This window comes from Felis catus, chromosome F2 (assembly GCF_018350175.1).
Source record: "Felis catus isolate Fca126 chromosome F2, F.catus_Fca126_mat1.0, whole genome shotgun sequence".
In the NCBI taxonomy this organism is placed as follows: Eukaryota; Metazoa; Chordata; class Mammalia; order Carnivora; family Felidae; genus Felis; species Felis catus.
In genome coordinates this window covers 67,131,097-67,150,812 of record NC_058385.1, presented here as the reverse complement: position 1 = coordinate 67,150,812, position 19,716 = coordinate 67,131,097, and the positions used below count along the sequence as shown (strand labels likewise).

The 19,716-nt window shown below is 44.6% G+C and overlaps 2 long non-coding RNA genes across 2 annotated transcripts in view; one reads left to right on the top strand and one right to left on the bottom strand.

Annotated features, from left to right (window-relative positions):
• Nucleotides 1–13,611, bottom strand: part of LOC109496200 — a 34,272-nt gene extending 20,661 nt beyond the window's left edge. The window contains exon 1 of the long non-coding RNA XR_002739487.2: nt 13,488–13,611. This is a non-coding gene — a long non-coding RNA (uncharacterized LOC109496200). The remainder of the gene's footprint in view (nt 1–13,487) is intronic.
• A 29-nt stretch (nt 13,612–13,640) lies between these two features.
• Nucleotides 13,641–14,947, top strand: LOC123383083. Its single transcript, XR_006592431.1, has 2 exons — nt 13,641–13,871; nt 13,968–14,947. It is a non-coding gene; the product is annotated as an uncharacterized LOC123383083 (long non-coding RNA).
• Nucleotides 14,948–19,716: the final 4,769 nt, after the last annotated feature.

The following is a 19,716-nucleotide window of genomic DNA, read 5'->3' as shown; positions in this document are numbered from 1 at the left end:
CTCTCTGCCCCTCCCCTGCTCATGCTCTGTCTTCTCTGTCTCTCAAAAATAAGTAAACATTTAAAAAGTTTTTTAAAAAATTAAAAAGAAAAATTTAAGTTTTCAGATTCTCCATCCTGGAAATGCTGATACAGGGTCTGGCATGGGATTCCAGAAGGGGCGTTTCTTTAAATCTACTCATACCTCTGGAAGGATCCACAAGAAATTTGTGACAGCCGTTGCTTCTGGGGGAGATAACTGAGTGGTTCTGGGCCACGGAGGGAGATTTTTTTTTTAATTTTTTTTTTTTAACATTTATTTATTTTTGAGACAGAGAGACACAGCATGAACGGGGGAGGGGCAGAGAGAGAGGGAGACACAGAATCTGAAACAGGCTCCAGGCTCTGAGCCATCAGCCCAGAGCCCGATGCGGGGCTCGAACTCACGGGATCTCGAGATCGTGACCTGAGCTGAAGTCGGACGCTTAACCGACTGAGCCACCCAGGCGCCCCACGGAGGGAGATTTTTAAACTGAATACTCGTTTGAATTTGTTGTTGTTGTTGTGAGTCGTATGTTGCCTACTCAGAAAGGACAATACAAATTATATTAAAGAAAAAAAACCTGCCTAGATAATTCTGATGCGCAGCCAGGGCTGAAACTAGCCGACTGAGGACATGTTGCTACCTTTAAAAAGAGGCGGGGGTGGGGCAGCCCCGGGGGCTGTGTGCGCTGCTTGAGTAATGGGCTGTCACCAGTCCAGCTAGGAGAATTCACTCCGCCAGACTCAGTCCTGTAAGCAACTGGGGAGACTGAGCAAGGGCTGCTGGCCCTGCCAGGTGCTCAGCGGCCTCGCAAGCCTGTGTTTGAGTAAAATAGGAAAGAAATTTCCTGTGCTCTGAGATAGCCAAGCATTCAACAGGAAGCCAAAATGTCCAGCCTTATTTGGTAACCAAAAGCTTGCAAAAAATTCAGGTAAATTTTTTTTTTGGTCTATCAGATTGGCAATGCTTAAAAGAATAGTATCCAGGGGCACCTGGGTGGCTCAGTCTGTTGAGTGTCCGACTTCAGCTCAGGTCATGATCTCACAGCTCGTGGGCTCGAGCCCTGCGTCGGGCTCTGTGCTGACAGCTCAGAGCCTGGAGCCTGCTTCGAATTCTGTGTCTCCCTCTCTCTCTCTACCCCTCCCCGGCTCATGTTCTGTCTCTCTCCGTCTCTCAAAAGTAAATAAACATTAAAAAAAATTTTTTTTTTTAAGAATAATATCCTGCATTGGGGGCAGGAACGGAGAAACAGGGTGTCTTATACACTGCTTGTGGGAGAATAGAGTGCCACGGCCTTCCTGGGGAGCAGTTTTGCAATTCAGACCCAATCCTTACAGGCATTATCTGGTATCTTTTGACTCAGGTACCTTTTGCTGAATTTATCCTATGGAAGTATTCAGTCAAATGAGCAAATTTCTATATACAAGATGCTTATCATAGTATTTATAATAGCAGTTATATTGGTTAAAAACTATAAATGCCATCAATATATGATCATTTAAATTTTGGAATATATACACACTGGAATGCTTCCACTATCAAAATTGTGAAAAGAACATCACGATATAACATTAGGCACAGACACAAAACCAATTATAAAACTAGGGGCAGAGTATGATGCCATTTTTGTAAAATAAATACATGTATATATGCCTGGAAAAAAGTTATAAACGAAGACATAACTGGATTATTAAAAATCATTATATGGAGTACACTTTTAAGATTGATTTCTATATATATTTTTATCCTTGCTTGTGGTTTTTATAACAAACATGCAACATATGCTAATTTTCAAACAATTGTAACACTTTAAACATAAAGCCTAGGGCCCTTTTCCTAATATCAGGTAGGAGGGTTTTACTTAAAAGTAATGGAAACCCGGGGCGCCTGGGTGGCTCAGTCGGTTAAGCGTCCGACTTCGGCTCAGGTCACGATCTCATGGTCCGTGAGTTCGAGCCCTGCGTCGGGCTCTGGGCTGATGGCTCAGAGCCTGGAGCCTGCTTCCGATTCTGTGTCTCCCTCTCTCCCTGCCCCTCCCCATTCATGCTCTGTTTCTCTCTGTCTCAAAAATAAATAAAAACGTTAAAAAAAAATTTTTTTTTAAAGTAATGGAAACCCTACTAAAAGACGCTCAACAACTAGGATGTTCATTGCTTCACTTGGTAAGTCTGGAGGTGGGTGGTTCCAGAGTTGGTTCACAGGTGAGGGGTCCAGGTCACCCTCTTGAGGGCACTTTTCCTCCCTGAGGTCACAGATGGCATTATCTGTATCTACAGATAACCATGCCCCAGGCAGGAGGCATGGGGTTTCTATTGAATACTCTTATCTTAACCAGAGGAAGATTCTTTTCCAGAAGCCAGCTAACAGGTTTCCCCTTGGATCCTCTTGACCAAAGTTGAGCCACATGCTCATGTTCCAGCTGCTCAAGAGGTCTCCTGCCTTTGTAGTTCCAGTAACCTCCGTCAGGAAGGAAGAGTAGGAACGTCATTAGGGTACAAAAATAACATTGTCTTCCCTACAGGTTAGTCCAAATTGCATCTGACTTGCCCCCCATCCGCACCTTCTAGTAGCAGAAGTTGATTTCACTGGTCTGTTGTACCCAGTTGGGGATGGGGGAGGGCTGGATGATGGTGGCGGTGGCCGAAAAAGCATCTCTTCCCAGCAGCCTCTGGAACTTGCACTAGTGGGCCAAACCACAGTCTCAGATGCAGTTCCAAAGATGGAATTAACCAGGTCTCACAAGGTCTCTTGTACCTGGCTCACAACTGTGTCTCATGGTGTGCCTTTGTTTTACTTATAAGGACCCTCCAAAAAGATTTTGCAATTTCCCTCCATTACCACTTTCTGTACCTAGTAAGGCGTCGTGGGCTGAATTGTGTCCCCACCCCCCTTTCCAAATTTTATACTGAAGTCCTAATTCCTGATACCTCAGAAGGTGACTGAGATGGAGACTGGGACTTTAAAGAAGTCATGAAGTTAAAAAGAGGCCTTTGGGCTGGGGCCCTAATCCAATTGGTCTGGTATCCTCATAACAAGAGGAAATTTGGACACACGGAGGGACACCAGCGAAGCGTGTGCACAGAGAAAAGGCCACAGTGAGGACAGGGTGAGGAGGCCGCCGTCTGCAAGCCGAGGAGAGAGGCCTCAGAAGAAACCAACCACGCCAACACCTTGATCTTGGACTTGCAGCCTCCAAATCTGTGAGAAAATAAACCTCTGCTGTTGGGGCCAACCAGTCTGTGATATCTTGTCGTGGAGGCCCTCGCAAACTAAAGCATGTGGTAACAGGAGAGCGTCTCACAAAACATGGCCCTCCAGCCGTCAGCAACACCGTCACCCAGGAGGTCTTTGTTAAAACGGACTTCTGGGCCCAATCCAGACTCACTGAATAAGGGCCTCTACGGTCAGGCCCTGCTTCATGACAATGTACCCTGTGCAGACCTGTAGACCCCGGTGACCACAAGCTATCAAGTCAGTCTGACCTGCATTCACCTCAGTGTTGTCACTGATGACAAATTTTCATCTAAAAGGAGAAAATAATGTGAACAAAGGGGGGCTCTTTAATTACCCTGAGATAGGGGTGCCTGCGTGGCTCAGTCAGTTGAGTGTCCGACTCCAGCTCAGGTCATGGTCTCACAGTTCGTGGGTTCGAGGCCCACGTCGAGCTCTGTGCGGACAGCTCAGAGCCTGGAGCCTTCTTCGGATTCTGGGTCTCCCTCTCTCTCTGCCCCTCCCCAACTAGCGCTCAGTCTCTGTCTCTCAAAAAATAAAAAAATTTAAAACGTTAAAAAAATCAATAAAATTTAAAAAAATAATAAAAAAAGAGGACTCTAATTACCCTGAGATAACAGGTATGAACCCGGGACTGTCTTTATGCCAGACCCTATGGTGTCCTCATTAAAACCAGAAGCCGAGTGACTGAGCAGATCACTTAAGCTTTTGCAGCCCCCGTGAATCATTTATAAGCTGTGAACTAATGGTATTAACCTCTTAGGGGTGTGGCGGGGATAAAAGACAACCTCTGTGATGCGATTACATAGTACAGACTGATTGTTTCTTCCAGGCCTGGTACTAGCACCTTAGACTAAGATTATGGCACAAAGGTGACTTTCCTCCTGGGTCATCACTCTCTGGTCTGTATGGATATAAACAACCATGAGGTCATTGGATTTACCCTTTTAAAAAGTGCATATTGACTTAGTTGCTTTGAGAAATGAGTTGTGTTACCAGCAGACCAAGGGGATATTACACCCGTATTTTATCCTTGTAGCCTAATTAATTTTTATTTTCTGAATAACTTAACCCAGCTTAGCTCTTGATTATAGCTTTGGAGGTTCTGTCCTTCGGCTGTGGGAATAGTTGGTGGGACTTCAGAGGTTTTTGTGGGTTTTTTTTTTTCTTTTCTTTTTGTTTCTTTTTTTCTTTTTTTTAAAATTATGGATCTAAGTAATTGGCAGATTCCTATATCAGCTCAGGAATTCCCGGATCCATGTGATCAGCCCGGGGAAAAAAAAAAGGGGCAGACGGTGATGTGAAGGAGGTCAACATATGTCGCCTCCACCTTCTTCTATGCCAGGTGGTTGGAATCTCTTCCGTCTGGGTTCAAATCCCAGTCTCACCACTTAGACAGCTGTGTGACCCCGGGTAAGCCATAAAACCTCTCTGATCCTCGGGTGCTTAAGCTGAGAAATGAAATCATAATAGTGCTCATCTCACAAGCTTATAATAAACGTCAAAGGAGGTAATGCATTTGTTCCTTCTTCAGATTGGTCCCAGGATGGTGACACTTTCAAAAGAATAACAAATGCATGGTAAAACTCTTGAAGAGGAATGTGAGCCTTTTTTTTTTTTTAATTTTTTTTTTCAACGTTTATTTATTTTTGGGACAGAGAGAGACAGAGCATGAACGGGGGAAGGGCAGAGAGAGAGGGAGACACAGAATCGGAAACAGGCTCCCGGCTCTGAGCCATCAGCCCAGAGCCCGACGCGGGGCTCGAACTCACAGACCGTGAGATCATGAGATCGTGACCTGGCTGAAGTCGGACGCTCAACCGACCGCGCCACCCAGGCGCCCCGGAATGTGAGCCTTTATGAAGGCTCTTGAAAGAGGAGACAAGGGAAAGGGTATTACACCAGGCAATGCCAGCAAATCTTCCCTCACCCTCCCAAACATTGCCTTCCCCAGAGTCTCCCTCATGGTGGTACCTGTCTCTTTAATTTCTTATTTCCGTTACCCTCCCTCTTACTGCCAGCCTGTCATCCCCTCCTCCCCCTTTCTCTACCTCTTCTTTCTTCTGTGCATAATTCCGAAGCATTTCTTGTGCTGGTTCATTAGACCTGTGGGAACAGCAAGTCCCACAAAAAGAACTTAGGAGCTGAAGAACTTTAGCAAAGAACCCTCTTTTGAAAGCAGAAGACAAGAAGTGCTGTGAATGCCTGTCTTAGACACTTATGTTTGGTTTTGCTGTGGTTTATAATGTGTCCTGGCACAAAGTCGTTGCTCAGTGAATGTGTTTTCTTGTCTGATTGCGTCATCTTGTCTGCATTGCCCCCCCAGATTCTGTTTTGCTTTCCACCTCTCCTGCTTCCCTCTCAATTTTCCTCTCACCCACCCACAGCTGTTCCTTCTGACAATCCCAGGGTCCAAGCTGCTCTTTCCAGGTGCCCTCAGTCCTTTCTTTTCTGTTGTTTATCTAGAGAAAGGGAGAGGGTTGATAAGATGTGAGTTTAAAGCTAAGACCTGACTGTGGACCGAGAAAAAAAAGCTCTGACTTTGGGAATCAGAGATTTTGGGTTTCGGTCCGTGTTGGTCAGGTTTTTTGTTGCAAACAACAAAATAAGCTCTTGCTATTTTAAGCAAGGAAAGGATTTACTTAAAGGTCTTAAGTGGGTCCCAGGATCTGGGAAGACTCCGAAAGCTTTGAAGCTACACGGCCCGGATCAGCGCCACGGGAGCTGTCTCGGTGACAGCACCACCACCCCGGCCACCCTCGCTCGGGACGAGACCCCAGAACGCCCACCATTCCAGTGCTTTTGAGAGTGCACATCTCTGCCCATGCACTGGCTTCCCAGCACGAGGACTTCTTAGGGCATGTACTGCTGAAGCCAGGCTTACGCCTCCAGTGCAACAAGCTACAAAGCAAGCAGGAATGTGAGAAGTTTGGGAATGGCAGGGCTCATACAGTGAAAAATGACCAAAGGGCAGACAAAGGAGTTGGGGATTCACAGTGACCAACGCCTATCCGTAGTCCCCTCCCCGTACGTTCACCGGCCGCGCCACTGTGAGACAGGCCCCGCTGCGCTATGTGTCCACATCCGTAAGATGATCAACACCTGGTGAGGACAGAGGACATAGGACAAAGAACCCGTTTCCCTCCCTCTGGGTTCTAACCATTGAAATGCAGTCCAAAGAGCCAGATTAGGGCTCCAGGGCCAGCTTTGGCAATGGCAGCTGAGCAGTGATCAATACTCCCAAGGGCGAAGCTCTCCCTGGTAACTTCTAGAATGAAGAACGTGGTGGGGCTGCATACGGAGTACGCATACCTCAGTGTACCTCACACCTCGCTTGCAGGACGGATGTGCTGGGTCCCGGGGCTCAGGATGCACCAGTCACAGTTGGAACAGCCAGACCACGGCTGACCTTGTTGGGGCAGGAATCAGGAAACGTGAGCTCCCCTTGTACCTAGGGTGCCAGCTTTGAACAGCAGGGCATCATGCCTTCAGGAATCCTTGAGCCGGCCACTGTCCCAGCTCAGCTGCAGTGACACGGAGAGGCAGCGTTAAGAGTTTGTATCATTAGAGGAACATGCCTTTCTGTGCTCGGCACTGGTGATGTGTGAGTGATAAAGGAGCGGCAAAGTTTGAAACAGAGTCAGAAGCCACCAGAAGCTACTCTGTATACAATTATTCCAGCCATCAAAGGTGTAATTGTACCTGGCATACTCTGTTTTCGTGAATGCGCAGCCAAAACGCGCATACACTTATTTATACACTTATAAATTCACCTTTTTTTCCCTTTTATTTTTTTAAATTTTTTTTTCAACTTTTTTAAATTTATTTTTGGGACAGAGAGAGACAGAGCATGAACGGGGGAGGGGCAGAGAGAGAGGGAGACACAGAATCGGAAACAGGCTCCAGGCTCTGAGCCATCAGCCCAGAGCCCGACGCGGGGCTCGAACTCCCGGACCGCGAGATCGTGACCTGGCTGAAGTCGGACGCTTAACCGACTGCGCCACCCAGGCGCCCCTTTTTTCCCTTTTATTGATAGGAATTGAACAAAATGGAATTTATGAAAATTTCTGTGTTGGCGGGATCCAATTCTGTAACAGTAATTTGAGGCGCTAAGTGTATCTTTATGTGACGTCTCATGCATTCCAAAGTATCAGATTGCCCTCGAGCACATCTGACATACCCCGTTCTGATGAAATCTAATGGCTCCAGATGAAACAGCCTGAAGAGGCAAGTGTACTTTTAAGGCATTGGGTACCCGTTATCCTGGGATGCCCACCATCACCAGTATCGGGGCAGGGGCATCCCCTTCATGCCAGAGTCTAGACACGTCAACTTAATGAAATACGATTCACTGTGTTCCGATTCAGCAAACCTATATGAGGTGGCCATTAGTTGAGATTTGGGGGGCTGGGGGGGGTGCGCCTGGGGAGTTCCTGCCTTTAAGGACTTGCCGTTAAAAAAAATCCCTTGCAAACAAATGCGAATCACTATTGTTCGTGTTCCCTTAATGAGCAGCAGGATGGTCAGCGGTGAAATCTAAGCGGTTGCTGAGGACTGCTAAGAGGAAAGCTCTCTCTCTTTCCATCAGGCTCAACCCCTATCATCTTGCACTCGTCCTACGTGACTATCATGACAGCCGGACAGTAACACACGCTAATTATAGTCTGATAGTGACTAAGTGTGGCATGGATCAGAAGACCAGGATTAAAACAGGCCAGGGCTTTGTGTGTGTGCGTGTGTGTGTGCGTGTTTGTATTCATTTATACATAGCCAGTAGTTATAGAACAATTAAATCGGGCTTTCAATCCACTCTCTGTGATGACAACTACCCATTTCTGATGGTTGACAGATTCTTCCTTAGAAACAGACCCAAGAATTCCAGAGAAATTAAATGACCTCTTGAATGACGAGGAAATCTGTTGTCCCATCAGATGAGAGCTGCCTTCCTAATTAATTCCCTATCCTTTGCCTGTCTCAGTCCAGCCTGGTGACCAAGTTCTGCCCAGTGGCTGCTACACTACACAGTGTAACACAAGCTGCCAGGACTCTGGTCTACCTGGCAGACCCTCTCAAGTTTCAAACTCAGTTTTTCTCATCTCTCCTCCTATTGCCTGGAGATGTGATACTAACAGGCACCTGTATTGCTCTCGAGTCTCACGAGTAACTAAAGATAATTTTAGAAGTGTGACCTGCCATTTTTAACTTACCGGATTGCTAATTAAAAAACAAATACGCAGTGATATTGGAGGCACAGAGGGCTGCATATACCAATAGGGTAGAAGCAGTTGCCTAATTTGCTACAATCCTCTGGAGAGCAACCAGCCGCGCTTTTTAGAAGTGTTAGCAGGTACATACCCTTTAGGTTAACAGTGCCAGTACTCAGAAATTTAGCCTAAGGGAATAATCAAGAATATGACAAATGTTTAGCTACTTGGATATTCACTTCAGTGTTATTCATAATAGAAGAAACGTGTTGGAGGAGAAGAACCCGGGCACGTCCAGCCCCAGATAATTGACTTAATTGGAGCAATGTATACGAGTGTAGTGGAATAATACACAGCCATTAGAATGATAATATGAAATAGATTTATTTGCACGAAAGGTGTTGCTCTGAAAGCAGATCATAAAACAAAGAGGGCAGAGTTCTGCTTCTGGGAGGATGGAATAGATACACTTTTCTTATTCCTCCCACCATATGCAGTTAAAAGCCCTGGCTATGATATATGAGACAAGCCTAGGAAGACTCTGGAAGGGGAGAGAAGACGGCAGACTGGCTAGGGACCTCAGGACCCAAGGAATGACCTGGTGGTGAGTCCCTTGGCGTTTTGCTTTGTTTGCCCCATGTATCTCAGACTTGAGCTGATGAAATCAGCCACCTGGAAACGTCACTGGGCATAGATATCAAAAGCCCCAAGAAGACTTATATTCTCTAGTCACCAGAACATGGAAGCTTAGCAATTCAGAAAGCTTTCAGATGGTAACTTTTCTACTCTGGCTAAACACCACAGAGAAAACTGCAGACCCATCTCCATTAGCAAGGTCAAGTGAGATGCCTACACTTCCTCACTTACCCAGTTGTATTGAGGCACCCAGTACCCCCACCAGGATGCCCATACCCAGAAGCATCAAGGAGTTTCCCAAGTTACATATATATGTATATGAGTGTGTGTGTGTGTGTGTGTGTATCTTTATATATCTCTCTATATATCTATATGGCAGCTTTTATAGTCCTGTGCTGCTCTGTGACCCATCTCAGCATGCTATAGTAAAGCCTGTACTATTTTGCTGGCCTTGGCCAGGTTTAGCCAGGGAGAATGAGGAGTGAAATCCTCAGAACTAGCAGCAGGGTGCAGGTAAGGGAAGGCCCTGCAACTTTCTCCCTCTCCCCTCCCCTATGTAAACGTATCACCTTTCTTTATGGCCCTGCACGCTCACAGAGCTCTTCTTCTGCCTTGGAAGAGACTGCTTTTAGGAAGATATCACTATCAACCAAATACACACCAGTGCAGACTCATCGCTGAGTTCTTTCTTCCATGGGTCTCTGGAAATGAAACCATAGCTATCCTTCTACAAAGAAGGATCATGTCCCCCATTACAGGCATTGGGATTTATTGGGAGAAGGGGAGATTGAATTTCTAGAATTTCTAGAATCTCTTGCACTTATGTTGTCCTGGGTCCAGGAAACGAGCTGCCAGCTAGGTACAGGAAGCTGTTGTCTAAGGCAAGATATGGCTGCTTCAGGGCTCAGCAAGGAGGATAATCATTACGCCTTACGGGAGACAATGATTCTGTTGGTAATTTCTATTAGGATGAAAAAAGTTTGCAGGTGTAACTCCTTGCTAAAGTAAGAAGAGAATTACTCCTATAGACCCCTATAAAGGATGTCTTATTCTTCAAAAGTTTTTCTTTAATTAAAACAGTGAAACTCATTGTTAAAAATTATAGATTTCCAGTTTCAGCTCCAACATGTAAAGAAATCCCATCCCTATAATAAGATAAAAGCTGAACAACCTGAAAATCAGTGACTTTTCTTGGACCCACCAGAAAACCGAGGTCACGAGGCAAACGGCCACTCTGAAATGCAGAGACAGGTGAATTCAGAGTCAGAGCCAAGATCTGCTTACCTGAAACAGAAACACCCTGAAGCTAAAAACTAATGAGAACACTTAAATAGTGATTTTGATGAATTTCTGAAGACCAAGTGTAGAATAATTTGAGAGTGAGAAACTCCTAGTGGCTACAGTTCTGGTGTGGAGTGTCACATTTTCATGGGTTTCACCTCTAGGAACCCCACCAGCTTCTTGCAGTGAAAATCCAAGAATTATCCCCTTGTGGTTCTGGCAGGGGGAGGAGAAAAGGAACCATTTGGAAATATTCCAAGGCACTCTGCATTAGAAAGGTCTACCCAGTAAAGGAAAAGACTATATCAGACCCTTATTCCACTTGGGGCCTTTATTGGACTTCACCTTGCCGCAGCCTTCCTATGTCACTCAAGGTGGGGAGGGGGAATGGGAGGAGATGAAGAAGCACTGGTGAAGGTCACAGTCCAGGGACACAGGCTCACTAAGTGACTGCAATTTAATAATAAGATTAGAATGCTTTGCCTCCTTACTACTACATCTTACCACATCTTGCTGCCTTATCAACGGAACACCAGAATAATGACGGTGATAGAGAGCTGAACGAGCTGCCAGGTGCAGACTCTATTGAAGGAAGAGTTCTTAGGGAAACCTAAAGACACAGACCCTAGAGGAGTTTGAAGTTCTGACATCTACCGCGACCGCAAATACTAAACAGAGGCCAATTCCTCGACATAAAACATCACACTGAAGACCTCGTTCCTGTATTACTCAATACCTCATGTCCAGCCTTTGAGAAAAAAAATTACAAGGTATGACAAAAGTCAAGACGCAAACACAGTCTGAAGAGACAAAGCAAGCATCAGAACCAGGCTCAAATATGTTACGGATGTTGGAATTATCAGTGCAGCAAATTAAAATAACTGTGATTTAAAATAACGATGATTCGTATGTTAAAGGCTGTAGTGGAAAAGGTAGATAACATAAAAGAACAGACGGGTAATGTAAAGAGAGAGGTGGAAATCCTAAGAAATAACCAAATAAAATATAAGGAAAAAAACCCCAACTGTGTAATGGTAAAATGAAGAATGCCTCTTGTGACTTCATTAGCTAACTAGACATAGCTGAGAGAAGAATTTGTGAACTCAAAAATAGGTCAACGAAACCTCTCAAACTGAAATGCAAAGAGAAAAACAATGGAGGAAAAAACCCAGAACAGAGCACCTAAAAACTGTGGGATATCAAAAGATATAATCTATTTGCATATGCCAGATAACACATCATCGGAATACCAGGAGAAGAAATAAATAATATACCAGAAGAAATAATTGAACAATGGCCAAGAACTTTCCAAAATTAATAACACCGCCCAAACACAGATCCAGGAACCTGAGAGAACACCAGGCAGAATAATACCAAAAAAATCTACATTATTTATGTTATCATAGTCAAACTTCAAAAAACCGAAGACAAAGAGAAATTCTTGAAACAAGCCAGGAGAGGGGCTTACCTATAAAGGGACAAGGATGAAAATTACAGCAGACTTCTCATCAGAAACCATGCAAGCAAAAAAGAGAATGGACTGAAATATCTAAAGTCTTGAAAGAAAAACTCCACCAACCTAGACTTCTACGCTCAGCAAGATTATCCTTCAAAAGTGAAAGAAAAACAAAGACTTTCTCAGACAAACAAAAAGCTGGGGGAATTAATCACTAACAGAATGGCCCTGTAAGAAATGTTGAAAGAAATCCTTCAGGGAGAAGGCAAATCATGGAGGTCAGAAATTTGGATCTACGTAAGAAAGGAAGAGTATCAGAGAAGGAATAAATGAAGATTAAAATAAAATATTTTATTATCCTTCTTTTTAACTGAGCTAGAGATAACTGCTTGTTTAATGTAATGATAGCAACGATATATTGGATGATTATAGCATATGGATAAGTGAAATGAATGACCTCAATATTATGAGGGATCGGTGGAAGGTATTGGCAATACTTTGTAATAGAGTATCGATAGCAGTATTGTGTTATTGGAAGATGGACTTAGTTATAAATGTATATTGCAGGGGTGCCTGGGTGGCTCAGTCGGCTGAGCGTCCGACTTCGGCTCAGGTCATGACCTCGCGGTTTGTGAGTTCGGGCCCCGCGTCGGGCTCTGTGCTAACAGCTGGGAGCCTGCAGCCTGCTTCGAATTCTGTGTCTCCCTCTCTCTCTGCCCCTCCCCTGCTCACATACTCTGCCTCTCTCTGTCTCTCAAAAATAAGTAAATGTTTAAAAAAATTATAAATGTATATTGCAATTCTAGGGTAACCCCTACATTTAAAAAAATTAATGGAACTGCACAAAGTAAGAGTTAAACTCCCTTCTCTACATTTCATAGCACTACTCCTGAAGAGTAATAGTAACGATCCAGTGTGCCTTCTCTGGGATGCACTGGAGTAGGATAACTCCACACGTATTTTTCTGTACCCTCCTTATATTATTTCACCCAACATTACTAAATATCCTTCCATGCAGGTCTACTTCGGAGTGGTTCCGATGGAAGGATTTGGGGGCACCCCAAACCTAGGCCATCTAGTCTAGAAGGTCCCCTTGAGATCAGTAGTGATGGATGCATGTGGCCAGAGAAAAACTGCTTGAGGGAGAAACAACCAGTGTGAAGGCGACTCTCCTGACTCCCAGATTTGGTGAGGCACAGACGGAAGAGCATTGTGCCCAAGGTAGGAAAGCTGGGTCTGAGGGCTTTGTCCTGGCAATGCGTGTGGGGCAAATTAATTCACCTCTCCGAGTCTCACAGAGCAGACATTCATCACCCAATGCACAGATTCTCCGTGATGCTTTAGGTAACATCCTGTCTGGGTGACATTCCCTTTAAGTGGTTGGTTACCCAGTCTCTACTCGAATGCTGCAGTGATGGGCAGTTGGTGGGGGTGGGGAATGGGGGCTTCAGTAATTTAGTAAAGAGGGGTATAGGTGGCGCAGTGGGACAGTGCCAGAGAGAGCCCTGAGGACAGGCAGAGGCCAAGAAGGCTGCCAACCGTCAGACAAGAAGCAGTGAGCACCACTGGAGGTGGGGGCATAGGAGGGGGCACGGGAGATTGAAGTTGGACTGACAAAGGAAGGTGGGTTTCAGAGCCAAATAACTGAAGGGCATTACCCAAGTCCTCGGTGACTGTACAAGAGGGTCCTGCTCAGATGAGAAGAAGGCCTTTGCATCTCAGTTCCCTCTGGCTACCAAAGGCGCCTCCAGCTTTGGAAGAGGCGCTGGTTTTCCATGGGAGTCAGCCAGATTACAGTGGGTTCTGAGCAGTTGTGATTCCATGACGTTGCTAGGAGAAAAACAAAACATTCCGCTTTCTCAGCAGGGGAACCTCAGTGCCCACAGCTCACAGAGGGCAGGACACAGACCACATGCACGTGGTATATGCACAAACACGGGGTCTGTGTAATGAGAAGTCTCAGGTTTCCTGGAAGGTTCACGCTTTTTGATGGATTTGCTTGCCTGGAAAACAGTCCAGCTCATTCTCTGCCAAGCTCAGAGGTGATAGAACCAGAATTAAATCTGTATTTTCCAAAGAGCTCATGGAGGCAGAATCTCAGTGAGATTTCTGAACCATTATTTAAATTTGTATTTTAGACGTTCATCAGGATCTGCAGAATAAATAGTTTTCATGCTTGAGAAAGCGACACTTTTTTTTAAAAGGAACCTCAAACCCACAGTGCAATCTTTTGTTTTAATCCTGATTCTGGAAGATCACCAACAACCATTGGATATGCCAACCCCAGGATGTTTTTGAACAGAGTTTTTAATTCTAAAGCATGTGGTTTTTCTTGTGGCATATATTAAAATGTTGAATAATTAACAAGAATTGGCTTTGGGAAATCTAAATTGGTTGACTACAGAACATTTTTAGAAAAGCGTTCTGGTGTATTCAAACAGGCACCTGTTGGGATTTTCCCATAAAGTCCCCTCTCATCGGCCAGATGGAAGAAACAATTAATTAGTAAGAATTATAACTTGTCAATAATTCATTGAGCACCTACTATATGTGAGATATATTATTTCTTGTATTTACATGACAGGACGTTAAAAGGAGACTCTTTTGATCCAGTTTTCAAAGGTATCAGTATGTTGGTTATGAGCCAGTGTGAGAGAGACCTTCCCACATGCAGGATTTACCATGGGAATGAAGGAGAACTTGTTCTATGTCTACACTTACCTGATTTGAAATTATGAAAGACTGAGAGAAGATTCATAAAGGGAGCGGAGTGTCACCTTCTAGCCTCAGGCCTAGTGAAGACCTTGGAAAGACTCTCAGACCTTCAGAACATTTTCCCTGGTGTCTTCCCCACCTCCAGGGCCAGAGTGCAAAGTCACTTGCTAAGTGAGAAACGGTCCTCTACTCTTTCCCTCAGTCTTACCTCCCCTTCTCTAAACCTGGCAAGCAGATCCAAAAGAGCAGCTCCTGGGCAGAAGGTGAACTGGGAGAGAACAAAGAGCAGAAAGATAGCCTCTCTCTCCCCACTGTTCACAGAAGCAGACCTGAGCTTGGAAAGGGAAGATAAGAAGCTAAGTCCCATTGAGAGTTCTGGATCATTAAAAAGAACTGGACGGTGTCGTTGCTGGATTGCAGCTTTATTTGTAGCCTGTAGACTGTCAGCTAAGTGTGAATTGAGTAGGCCTGGGCCTGTGGGATTCGTCACTCACAGGCAAGGGAAGCCACCCCCTCCCCCCTCTTCCCACCCTTGCCTTTGGGAATCACGTTCAAAGGGCGTAAGAGTAACCAGGTGCGTCTTGATCAGAGTGCACCATGGCGCTTGCTAGGAACACCAGTTACACCAACAGCACCACCAACTATGTGGGATTAAGTCCCCCTGATAGGAGTCTATATAGATAGGAAAATATCCAGAGGTTAAATAGTGGATCTGAAAATCAGATTCCAATGAGGCTGATGGCTCATAGCCTGGAGCCTGTTTCCGATTCTGTGTCTCCCTCTCTCTCTGCCCCTCCCCCGTTCATGCTCTGTCTCTCTCTGTCCCAAAAAGAAATAAACGTTGAAAAAAAAATTAAAAAAAAAAAGGCAGAAGTGATTTTTTAGAAAGCGGAGGATATTTATCTGTTTCATTTCAATCCGCATGAAACCGCATCACGGGTATATGTTTTCCTCTGCAGCCACAGCCTCCCAGTAGAACACAGAGCCCTGGGTCCCTTTCCATCTTGAGGGTCTATTATTCTATGTGAAAACCTACGTATAAATCAGAGACGTGAAGAGCCCAGTCTTTGCTTTACGGTTTTCTTTATGTATTTACTTACAAGTGGCAGGAGTACGAGGTGCATTTTGGATTTTGTTTGATTTACACAACTTGGCAGTAAAAAAGATGCAGGAACCCATCAACTTCCAGAACTTCAGGGTGTCCCTGTAATCTGTTTCACACAATTTCCCATTGATGGCATCTCTGGATGGATGGATGGATGGACGGATAATAGGGATGACGGGTGGGGCTCAGCTACATTAATAACTACCTATGTAGGAAAACCCTACAGTTGTTTCCTCCTGTGAGTTTTTCTTTACTCACACTGAACACTTAATGTCTGATACTATTGGTCACCAGCTGTGTGGGTCTTTTCTCCCCACCAAGCAATACTCCACAATGCTAACTTGGTGTCCTACAATTTAACACACTTCAGATACTATTTACCTGGAAATAGCATCGAATCCAACAGGTTAAGGGCTCAGTCCCGCAAGACTGCTCCCACCTCACTTCAGAGGCCAATAGCAAGTAGTAGGTCCCCAGGTTTCCTACAACTTCTGTATGAACAGCCAGATAAGAGGATACACAGGGCAAGACCCGGGAGGGTCCTGAACCCAGGCGCTTTTGTCTCTGTGCAGTTGGGGTGCGTCACCTCCCAGTACGTGGATGTTTTCACCAACCTGGAAGCTCTCTGAACCCCCATGCTTTCAAGATTTTTATGGAGGTTTCATCACATTGGCATGATAGATCATTAATTCCATTTTCAGCCCCTGTCCTTTCTCAAGAGAATGGGGGGCAGGGCTGAAAATTCCAAGCTTCTTATCATGGCTTTGTCTTCCTCCTCCCATCCAGGAGCCCACCTAGGGTTACCCCATAGAATAAAAGACACTCCTATTACCCAACAAATGGTAAGGGTTTCAGGAGCCCTGTGTCAGCAACCCGAGTCAAAGATCAAATACGAGAACAATAGATTTTCCCAGTGCTCCTAACGCTTAGGAAATGACAAGAATTTCAGGAGCTCTGTGAAACGGGGGGCAGAGATCAATACGTATTTTCTATGATCTCATACTACCTTTCTTGTGCCAGGTGCTTTACATACATGATTACCTGGAATCCTCGTGGGAACCACAAATCGTTCCCATTTCACAGATAAGAACAGGAAGCAAAGAGGCTGTGTGACTTGCCCAAGGAATCCACCCTCCCTCCGTCCGCTGAATCATGCTGCCCCCGGGAGTCTACACAGCATTCAGGTGGAAGGTTGGCGGGCTCCAGAGTTGAGGGGTGAAGAGGAGGGAGGAATGTCACTTGCCTACAAGCTGTGTGAGCAAAGCATACCTGTCTGGCCCGAGTAAGCATTTGCCGGCATCGCTCTGTCTCTGTCCTGCCCCCTCTTAAGACGCATAATTGGGTCAGCCTCTCTCCTCCCCTCCACACTCCAGATTGAAGTTGTTAATGTACTAGAAATGCAAATTGAGCTAAAATTAGTTTAGCTTCATCCTCCAAAGGCCATCTTTCCCCCTCCTTGCAGAGAATGATTTTACATAATTTTATTCTGAGAGGAAATAATCACTCAGCTTTTTAAAAAGTGAGCCTCTTTAAATATGTATTTTTGCCCTTTTCTGTCACCTTCGGCAAACCAAATGGCAGTTCTAGTTTATGATCTCTGTTCTCGTTTCCACCTTAGTAGACACAACAAATCTCAACAAAATGGGGAGGTAGGCAAAGCAGGAAGGTTTGAGGGATCTGGAAATGCAAGGGCACAGAAAAAAAGCAGGAACCCTTCCTGTCACTGGCTGCACCCCCACTGCTTCCTCATCCAGGTGGTACCCAGGTTAGACCAACAGAAATCAAAGAGGGCCCAATATTCTTTTTTAAGGAGTAAAACTATAGAGGCGGGAATCATAAAGATATGAGGATCCTAGAGTGAGATGAGTCAGGCTCCTTTGCCCCTTTCTAACTGTGACCTTTCCCATCTGGAAAATGGGGATTATAATACAGAGCCTGCTGTAGTGATCTCAAAGGATCATTGCGTGTGTGTGTGTGTGTGTGTGTGTGTGTGTATGTATGTGTGTGTTTTTTGTTTTTGGTGGGGTGGGAGTGGGGAGGGGGGAGCGTTTGCTTCCTCTAGGGTCCTATAAGCTTGGGGACTGGTTAAGAAAACCTGATGGGTTCTCTTATGGGTTGTACTCCATGGGCTTGTGCGTTGGTTGATCTTCTCATGTGTTACTAGATCAACTCTGTCTTTTTCACTGTGCCTGAAACCTCACGGTGCCTGGGACCGGTTTTCAGATGACAAGACTGCACCCATGTATACAGTCTGGATGCTAGTTGTTCTCTCCGAGGTCAGACGCAGGCAGTGTTTCTCAGGCTAGGCTCCAGTAGGTGCAGTGTGTAGGTGTTCTGGGGTGATTGTCTGGGGTGACCCCCTCTTCTCCAGGAGTATGTCAGATTGTAGAGTCGGTCCCAGTGCCCCGGTCAGTACTGTGTAAGTGCCCATGCTCCCCACCCTAATGGCCATGGATGATTCGAGCTTTCTAGACGTGTCTACCTGACCCACGCCGAGGTGATTAAATTTCTTCCCTGGAATCTGGAATTTGGAAGAAGGGGACGGAGACTGGGATTCACGTGCGTGGTAGCACCAGCGAGGAAGACCAGCGATCTACTACTGAGACTCTTAAACCGTTGACACACTCTGCTGCTGTTTCTTACGTAAGTGTCTGATGGAATTTACCAGTGGCTCCATCTGGCTCTGTGGAGACAATGTTTATTATGAATTCAATTTTTTAAATAGATGTAGCAGTATTTGAGTCCTTCATTTCTTCTTGTTAGTTTCCATCAGCTGTGTTGCCCAAAGAATTTGTCCAGTTGCCAAAGTTATTGGCAAAGTTCTTTATGATATTTCCTTATAATCCTCCTAATATCTGTAGGATATATAGTTATATCCCCTCCTTTATTCCTAATGTTAACAATTTTGTTCTCCCTGTTTTTTCTTTACTATTTTTGGCTTTGTGAACTTCTCGATTTGTTTTCCTTGTTAACTATTTCATTGACTTTGGGTCTTTATTTTTTTTCTTATACATTGGGTTTAACTGCTTTTTTTTTTTCTTTTACTTTTTGAGGTGGAAATGGGATGACTTATTTTAAACTCTTCTTTTTAAAATTGAGATATAATGGACACATAATATGTTGTAAGTTTAAGGTATACAACATTTCGATTTGATACATGTATGTATTGCAATATAATTACCACCACAGCATTAGCTAACACTTCTATCACAGTACATAATTGTTATTTTTATGTGAATGGTTAAGTTCTAGCCTCTCAGAAACTTTGAAGTTATTATAATACAGTTATTGTGAATAAGATCTCTAAGACTTATTTATCCACTAGTTACAAGTTCGTACTCTTAAACAATATCTCTCCAATTCTTTCATTGTGGTTGTTTTCACAACTTTGGATTTTTTACATTCCACCTATAAGTGATACCATACACTATTTGTCGTTGTCTGGCTTAGTTCACTTAGAATAAAGCCCTCAACGGCCATCCATGTTGTCACAAACTGCAGGATTTCCTTTTTTTTTTTTTTTTCATGGTTAAATAATACCCTGTGGCATGCCTCTATCTCTATCTCATTCCATCTCTCTATCTCTATCATCTCTATCTCTATCTCTATCTCTATCTCTGTCTCTCTATCGCCTCCACCTATCTTTCTGTTGATGGGCACTTAGGTAATGCTGATATCTCGGCTATTGCTAATAATGCTGCAATAAACACAAGAATGCAGATACCTTCCATACGGTTTCCCATAGTGGCAGAACCAAGGTACATTTCCACCATCAATGCACCGGGGTCCCTCTTTTCCACATCCTTACCAACCCTTGTCTCTTGTCTACTTAACGATAGCCGTTCTAACAGGTGCAAGGTGATACCTCTTTGCAGTTCTGGTTTGCATTTCCCTGATGCTGTGTGATGTCGAGCATCTTTTCACATACCTGTTGGCTATTTGAATGTCGTTTTCGGAAAAGTGTCTATTTGTTCCTCTGCCCATTTTTTAATCAGATTTTTTTATTTTTTAAATTAAAATTTATTTTGGGGTGCCTGGGTGGCTCAGTAGGTTAAGCGGCCGACATC